Genomic DNA, 8,922 nt, shown 5'->3' with positions numbered 1-8,922 from the left:
ATTCATTCAAATAACCACCAATCGAGGATACAGTAGCAATAACTCATTCCTCTAGAAATTGATGAAGGAAAAGGAATTAGAGTATGGATCATGGATCTGGGAGCATAATAGCGTCTGCTGTGTCTCACGACAGCCTTGATCCTCCTCCCACACTAAAACAGTAAATGCAAGTCAATGAAATGGCAGAAAGTAAAATGAAATAGCAAAAGAAACTGATGGAAAGGAAATTAGAGCATGGACCAAAGATCTGGGAGCTAAGCAACGACTTGCTGACTCACTACAGCTTTAGACCTTCTCTCACACTAAAACAGTAAATGCAAGTAAATGGAATGGCGGAAAGTAAAATGAAATAGCAAAAGGGAATAGAACATAAATAGAAATGAAACAACAATTCAGAAATGGAATAGCAACTGAATTTGAATGTACAACAATCCAAATCAAGCACGCAACACACTTATCATTAAAAGGGACGGTAATCTGAGCTTCGATGCAATATGCATGAATCACAGTTATAAAGTAACAGCAATTGTAACGGAACAGCAATCCCGAATAAACGGCAGTCACAAATTAATAATACATCATACAGTTGTACCGATTTAGGAACATACAGCGCGGTTAATCTGTGATCGAATGTCAATCTGTAAGGAACAGCAATGTTATACCAATTATCAAAAGGAATAGAAATGTGATACAAGGTTAAAATGATAACATAGCATTCCTGTTGAAAATAACAATCGTATCCATTCAAATATATATAACAACGTTGATATGTAAAACAGTAAGGTGCATCAGATTACTGAATAGAATAAAAGAAAGAAATCAAACCGCACATGAAGTATAAAGATATAATACAGCAGCAGCATACTCCACCGGAGGCTGGGCCCTTAGCCACCAGCGGATGCCGCTGGGTTACTTCAGGATCAAAGATGAAATGGCAACTGGATTTATATTAAAATATCAAAGCAGAGTTTCAATGGATTACAACAAGAAATCTCCCAATCTCTCAGCCATTATCCATTCTCTCTGCCATCCTCAATTCTGAATCTCTAATTCATCCTCAATTCCATCATTCGAATCCCTCTGAAATCACCCTGAAGTCTCCCCCTCTCTGATCTTTGCTCTCATTTAAATAGAGAAAGATCAGAGAGCATAGATAATTACAACATGATTTGTTTTACAAATTTAGGTTGATTCTAACCAGATGATCAACAAGAAAATATATTCCCTCTCATCTCTTCAACAAAAGCAAGACGGATTTGGGTTTACAGCTAAAGTTTGGAGGGCGGCCGCAACTGCAAATCTGAGAAAATCGTGCTCAAAGAACCCTGCGTTTCTCCCTGTACAAGCCGAATTTGGGCAAACTGTTCTTTATGAAGATAATTGGGCCCGTTCTAGACAAAACCCCTGTTCTGGATTTTCCGGATTCTGCTCCATTTGCTCAGAATCTCAACCGCAAAACCGTCACTTCTTATTCCAGCGAATTTCTGAGTTGGCACTTTTAATTATCAAATCTTCAATCTAGAAATTATCTTGGAGGCTAAAAATGGTGAGTAATGTTACAAATGATTTATTAAAACTATCATTGATAAAATCATGCATAATCATCAATTTATTAGAAATAAAAGAGAATAAATAATATTCATCCATGAGAGCATAAATCATTTATAAAATGGATTTAAATGATAAATTATAATAAATGACATGATGAAGAATAATAGAAATGGGTGGAATAAGTGTTGAAGAGTGATAATAATAATGGTATATTAACGACCCAACAGGGATGTAGTGCAAGGGAATGGCTCCAATCGAAAGGATCCAGCTCAGTACAATCCATTAACTTACATTGTAGAACAAATAAAACAAGTTTCTGCCATGGAGGTTAACCTATCATAGATAAGCCACTTTTTTTCTTCTCTCTAAATAGGTATGTGATATGTACATTCAACTGTTTCTAGCCTAAATATTATGATTTACACTTGTGGATTTTTTCAACTTGGACCCCAACTGTGATAGCTACCTATTCTTCAAGGTTTTCTTTATTGTTCAATTCAATACTTAGGAAGATATGGAGAGAGTATCGAATAATGCGCCTTGGTTTTCAGGCAATGTTGGGCTCTTCATCACCCCTTGGTTCCCATATTTTGATGCCACAAAAAAGGTGGTTTCAACAATGCTGATATGCATGAGGCTATAAAGACGCAAAATTTGTATAAATATAAAGAATATTATTCAAGACGAATATAGAATCATCTTCACTCTACATCTACCCATGGCGGAGAGGAACCAAATCTCTAGAGGTGTAAACCTTTTTTCGAATTTTACACTTCGAAAGAAATTTGCATCTTAAAATATTTGATCACACTTAATAAATGTGGAATTAAGATAAATTTATAGTGATTTATCTCATGATATATTTTTCCTTTATAGACAACTTCATTAACAATTTATCGAAATATTAGAAATGAATAATTTTGTAAATATATTATTAATAAATAAGAAGAAAATATATAATGGTGAGGAAAGAATCAAATCTCTACATCTACCAAGGACCAAGAGGAATCAAATCAAATTTTTAGAGGTGTAGACTTTTTTTCAAGTTTTACACTCCAAAAGAAATTTGGAACTTAAAATATTTGATCTTTTTAGTGACTTGATAAATGTAGAACTAAGATACATTTATAGTGGTTTATCTAATAATATATTTTTTTTACAGGTTATATTATAAAAAACTTCATTAACAATTTATCAAAACATTGAAAATAAATAATTTTGATATATATATATATATATATATATATATATATATATATATATATATATATATATATATATATATATATATATATATATATTATTAATTGTAAACATATTATTTAAATATTCATAATAAATATATTATTAATAAATAAGAAGTAAATATAGGACCGATTCTTCTAAGTAATTGGAAAAAATGAAATTTCCTCACTCAAGTTCAATTCTTATGAAAAACACTAACAATATTAACAAACAAATATCAAATATATATCAAAATTAATAATAATTTTAAATATACAAACTAAATATATTACTGCACTTGATATTAATATTGATATTGATAATAATAATAATAATAATAAAGAAGTAATATTAACAACTACTTAACACAATATTAACAAACAAATATAAAATATATAATTTTATATGAAAATTAATAATAATTTTAAATTTATAAATCAAAACTTTATATTTATATTTATATTTATAATAATAATAATAATAATAATAATAATTACGCCATAAGGCATTTCCCTCTGAAATCAACTCCCCTCTCTGCCCACCTGTCATCCTTGTACGCCACACGATTATATGTTAGACGATTGCAAAAGTTTCAGCCGTTCGTTCAAAGTGGTTACAAATTCGTTGCCAAAACAGTTTGCAAGTTTATCGAGCCTACCATTTGGCATGTGGTCGTAAACAATGAATAGCTCCTTTTGCCTCCAGCACCATCCCCGCAGTTGAACCAAGTTCCATTGCTACATGCGTCCCATGGTCGAGATCTCTACCATGAACCCCTTCATTCCCTCCGTGAACTCTTTCGTTATGCATTTCACTGCCATTTCTTGGCCACTGCTAAGGAGAATGCCCATATAAACCTTCCCAAATCCCCCTGGCCCAAAACATTTTCGTCCCTGAAGATCTTTTCTCTGTATTTTGTTCTTTTGAGAAACACAGCGGCAAACACCAGCGAGAAGACAACCAAAGTTGCCACTGTAATGCCTGCTATGAGCCCTACGTGCGGACGCTTGGAATTCCTTTTAGCGAATGATGGTAAACTTGAGATATTGAGTTGGGGTGTCGTGCCTTCTGTGGTGAAGCTCCACACAAGAATGTAATGGTCTTGGACTGAAGTGTCACTGGTAGCCGCTGAAAAGCCAACGAACATCTTCTCTCCATTGCTGGTATGGTTAAGCAGGCCCAGATATGGCCAATACTTTGCTACAGTTGGTTATAGTTGGTTGTGATCTAGTTAAAATTTCATATAAGTATAGTTGGTTGTGATCCAGTTAAAATTTCATATAAGGTAATAATCAAAATTGAGATTTCAAGATTCTATGTATGGTTTATTAATTTACAGTGGTCATTGGTCAATCGTAAACAATGTGCTTTGAAATCTGTGGGAGGTCTGTATGTTCGGGTGCTTTGATGCAGTAATAGATATAGTGAAATAGATTGTTGTATTGATTGAGTTTGTTCGTTTAATGCAGTAATAGATACAGTGAAATAAATTGTTATATTCATTGGGTCTGTTAGTTTTTCTTCTGAATACATTGGTTTTCTTTGAAATCATTCCGACAAAAAATTCCCATATTTAATTTTTACATAATAATTGCAAAAGTATCGTTAAAATTGCAGAATGACAAGTTACTGTGTAAACTGAAATTACCATGTCTATAGATATTATTCCTCCCAGATTATTTACAAAAAACAAGAAACTAAACTACAAGATTTTCTATAAGTAGTATCGGTGCTGATAAATTTTTATTACCAGAAACGTGTAGTAGGACTACATTTTGAACCAGTCCTCAAGACATAACAAGAAGGAAAAAATTTTAAGTTTATATAGGAGGGAATCCGAAGTAAAGAGGTTTTTGTTGGTCGAGCGGAATCGTAGACAAATTTAAGAGGTAAATTTCATAACTGGTAGGTACGTAAATGAAAAACAATAAAATCATATAGAGGGTTTATGGGGCAGGGTTTAAGAGTAATAAAACCCTAGAGCCAACCTGACCCCATCTTCCCGAGAGGGTCTAGAGATTAAGTGAGGACTTGCCAAAAACCCTACCAGGGCAGATGTCCTAGCAAGAACCTTGAACTTAGAACATTGTGACAAACACTATTAATACGTTACCCAACGTTCGCCTAAAAGAACAGGCAACCAGATTTATTCAAGCTAGAAAACAGACTTATGCTATAAAAGATGACAGATACAGTGATGCATATACAAAATATCTTTAATAAAACAAGAGATCCCTATCATAAAATTGGCAAATGTGGAACTCAACTAGACCATCAAAAGGCAAGCTGATGAAGTAATTGCAGAAAATAATAAATCCAGAGCAAATTAGATACAGGCTATAAAACCAAGTGATTTATTGTGCTACATAAGAAGATTGCTCATTAAAAATTGTTCATCATTAAGTAGTGAAACCCACATCATAAATATACAAAAGGACAACTCATCCTCAAACCCTGAAGTCGAAGCTTGGAAAGCAGCCTCAACATCATAGACGAATTACAAACTTCACATAAAATAATGCATGAAAGATGAGCAGCAAACGTGAAGTAGCTATAATCTCGGGTTGCAATCGAACCCTAAGCCTTCACTTGTTCAGGGTAGGAAAATTTAATTACATCTTAAAGAAAATCAGTGGAGGTAACTGCTTAAGAGGTAAGAATCCCAAATATAGCTTACACCAAGGTTGTATCATTTCTACAACAAGGAAATAACAAAACAAAACCCTTAGAGAGCCGAAGCTCTGACCCCAGGCATCCCAAGAGTAATTCCTTAACTGCAGCACAGTAATCCGGTGGTAAACCTTACCTGGAATAATGATGCAACCCAGAGGTTGAGAAAGCGGCCTCACTTCGGACTTCACCATGATTCCCGAGTCCATAGCCTGAGCTCCTGTCAAGAAAACCAAAAACTAGTAACTAAGCATCATAATATTGCAACGATCTTTGTGGCAAAAGAGAAATTGTCTACCCTGCTGGTGATAATTTACCTGAGCAGCTCCGGCATGAAGCAACACCATAACCTTGCCTCTGAGACACGCTGCGGGTTGCAAGATCTGGTTGACAGACTAGCAACAGAAGAAGGGAAACTAGAATGACGCCAAAGAGAAATGAAACAACAGAACAACCTGGCTTCGCCCGAGAGAATGTGGTCAAATGCTAAAACAAGATCAGCTGTCGGATAAGGTTCTCCATCATCCCACCGTCGATGAAGCGGGAGGCCCAAGGGTGGTAGCTGCAATGGTTATGACCTGCCTATGCCACATACCAGGACAGAGCAGGGCATTCAATGCCGAGTTCAAACAAATATCTCTAGCTTAGTAGTGGAATTACAAATGTAACTTGTCAATAGAACTGGTGAGAATGCGGAAGACAACAAGCAATAAATGGAGAGGGGACGCGAGGTCAGTGTGATTCAATGCTGGCACAAACCACGCTGGCACCCAAACCCAAATCCGAATGTACACCCACACTTCATACCAGATTGAATTAGTGATGTGGCTAATTTGTAATTATAAGCATTGTTAAATAGCACAACCAGAGTTAATGCTGTGACCCAACGATGTAACATTAATGTTGCTAAAAGCCATTATAAAGTAAAAAAAAATTATGCTATGTAAAAAAAGATATGATGTGGAGACACCAGATATATATATATATATATATATATATATATATTATTTGCAAGATATTATATTATGTTAGAATATCTCTATCATATTAGGTTAAAAAGTGATTTTCTAAGCAAATATACATTTACATTAATTTTAATTTAAAATAATATTTAATAATTTAATTTTCAATATTTTTAATTAAATTTTATAGATTTTAAAATTTAATAATTTATATATTTAGAGATCATGAGACAAAACTTAACAGGGATTACACATATAGAAATAGTTTCAAAGACCCATACTATCCATGAGTAAGATATCTGACAAGATATCGAGAGGTATCTCTCACATGAGACAACGATGTAACAAGTATTTCATAGAGAGCATTAGTTTCGAAAACCCATTATGCACATGAGAAAAATATCCAGAGGAGCCTCTCACATGAGATAAGAATAATGCATACCCGAAAAATCAATTCAAGACACCCATTGATCGATACCAAACTAGCACTTTAGAAAGATAAAATGTTTAAAAAGATAAAATGTAACATTAGGTGGAAAAAAAAAAAGAATAAAAAAATAGAGCCAAGTATGCAAAAGTTAGGACATCCAATGCAAAGTCGGTTGCAAGAGAATCATTGGAACTAAGAAATGAACTATCAATCAAAGTTTAAGCAGTCGTGCTTTCATAATAAGAGAATAAAACAAGAAAGAGTGTTAAATGTAGCCAGCTATAAAGAAACACAAAATCACAAATTCATGGTGGCTGAGTGTAACTACACATTTTTTATAGCAAGGTATAAAATTTAGTGCCCGAAGTGATGAAAGAACTTCAGCAATGAAGTTTCCTGTACTAACAATTTAAGAATTAAAACCAATGTTATACAGACAAAGAAAACCCCAAATTCAAGTACTACAGGTCAATGTGACTTGAGTTATTTAATAGAAAAAATAACTGCTCGCAGCAGAAACATTTGGCCAAGAAGAATTATTTAACAAAAAAAATAATTTCCCACAGCAGAAACATTTATGGAAGAAGCTCCCTTTCAAAACCACATGTTGCAATCATAATTGGTAATATTCAATGCCCTAGAATGTTGTGAAAAATAGAAACCTTGCAAGGAAGAGTGAGAGGCCCCACGAAATCGAACCCATATTCTTTATTTGCATCCTCCAATAGCATCCGACAAAAGGGTGATTCACTGATTCAGTCTTCATCACCAAATGGATGTGTTGGTATTATTCAATGCCCCTAGAATGCTGACAAAAACAAAAACCTTGCAAGCCAAAGTGAGAGGGCCGAAGCAATGGAACCCATATTCTTTATTTGCATCCTATAACAACAACCAAAATAGAGGGTGATTCACCGATTCAGTCTTCATCACAAAATGGACGTGATCCAGGACCACGGGGACCATGAAATAGCCATAAGGAACCACAATAGTACTGGTAGCCATGTTGTAGGAGTCCAGTGAATACCTACAATATGTTCATGGGTTATAATAAAGATCCACAAGATTACAAAAAAACTAGAAAACTGAACTACAAGATTTGCTATAAGTAGTATCGGTGCTGATAAATTTTTATTACCAAAAACGTGTAGTAGGACTACCTTTTGAACCAGTCCTCAAGACTTAACAAGAAGGAAACTTTTCGAAGTTTCTGTAGGAGGGAATCCGAATTAAAGAGCTTTCTGCTGGTCGAGCGGAATCATAGACAAATTTAAGAGGTAAATTTCATAACTGGTAGCTACATAAACGAAAAACAAGAAAATCGTATAGAGGGTTTATGGGGCAGGGCTTAAGAGTAATAAAACCCTAGAGCCGACTTGGCCCCATCTTCCTGAGAGGGTCTGGAGATTAAGTGAGGACTTGCCAAAAAACCCTACCAGGGCAGAGGTCCTAGCAAGAACCTCGAACTGAGAACGTTGCGACAGACACTATTAATACATTACCCAACGTTCGCCTAAAAGGATGGGTAACCAGATTTATTCAAGCTAGAAAACAGACTTATGCTATAAAAGATGATAGATACAGTGATGCATATACAAAATATCTTTAATAAAACAAGAGATCCCTATCATAAAATTGGCAAATGTGGAACTCAACTAGACCATCGAAAGGCAAGCTGATGAAGTAATTGTAGAAAATAATAAATCCAGAGAAAATTAGATACAGGCTATAAAACCAAGCGATTTATCGTGCTACATAAGAAGATTGCTCATTAAAAATTGTTCATCATTAAGTAGTGAAACCCGCATCATAAATATACAGAAGGACAACTCATCCTCAAACCCTGAAGCCGAAGCTTGGAAAGCAGTCTGTCAACATCATAGAGGAATTACAAACTTCACATAAAATAATGCATGAAAGATGAGCAGCAAATGCGAAGTAGCCATAATCTCGGGTTCGCAGTCGAACCCTAAGCCTTCACTTGTTCAGGGTAGGAAAATTTAATTACATCTTAAAGAAAATCAGTGGAGGTAACCGCTTAAGAGGCAAGAACCCCAAATATAGCTTACACCAAGGCTGTATCAT

Source organism: Pinus tabuliformis, chromosome 7 (assembly GCF_031772625.1).
Source record: "Pinus tabuliformis cultivar Carrire ecotype Pingquan chromosome 7, CPIR1, whole genome shotgun sequence".
Classification (NCBI taxonomy): Eukaryota; Viridiplantae; Streptophyta; class Pinopsida; order Pinales; family Pinaceae; genus Pinus; species Pinus tabuliformis.
Note: the sequence above shows the minus strand (reverse complement) of the source record.